The sequence below is a fragment of the Corvus kubaryi genome, unplaced genomic scaffold (assembly GCF_017639235.1).
Source record: "Corvus kubaryi isolate FWS band 111438036 unplaced genomic scaffold, C.kubaryi_AGA036_p1.0 37309, whole genome shotgun sequence".
Lineage (NCBI taxonomy): Eukaryota > Metazoa > Chordata > Aves > Passeriformes > Corvidae > Corvus > Corvus kubaryi.
Genome location: NW_024581097.1, coordinates 33,840 through 34,149, shown reverse-complemented (window position 1 = coordinate 34,149; position 310 = coordinate 33,840).

The window sequence follows — 310 nt, the reverse complement described above, 5'->3', positions numbered from 1 at the left end:
CCCCCCCCCAGCCTCTGGTGACCCCTTGCTCCACCTCCAGCCCCCCTCAATACCCCCCGCTCTGCCCCCTCACCTCCCCAACGCCCCCTGCCTTGTCCCCCCCGTCCCGCCCCCCCCCCCACCCCCCCACCCCCCCCCCCCCCCCCCCCCCGGCGCCGGGGGGGGGGAGCGGGGGGGGGGGGGGGGTCGGGGGGGAGGTTTGGGGTGGGATCGGGGGTGCAGGGATGGCATTGGGGGACTGGGGGTGCAGGAGGGGACGGGGGTGCGGGGTTCAGGGAGGGAGGGTGCCGGGCGGGGGGGGTCCGAGGGG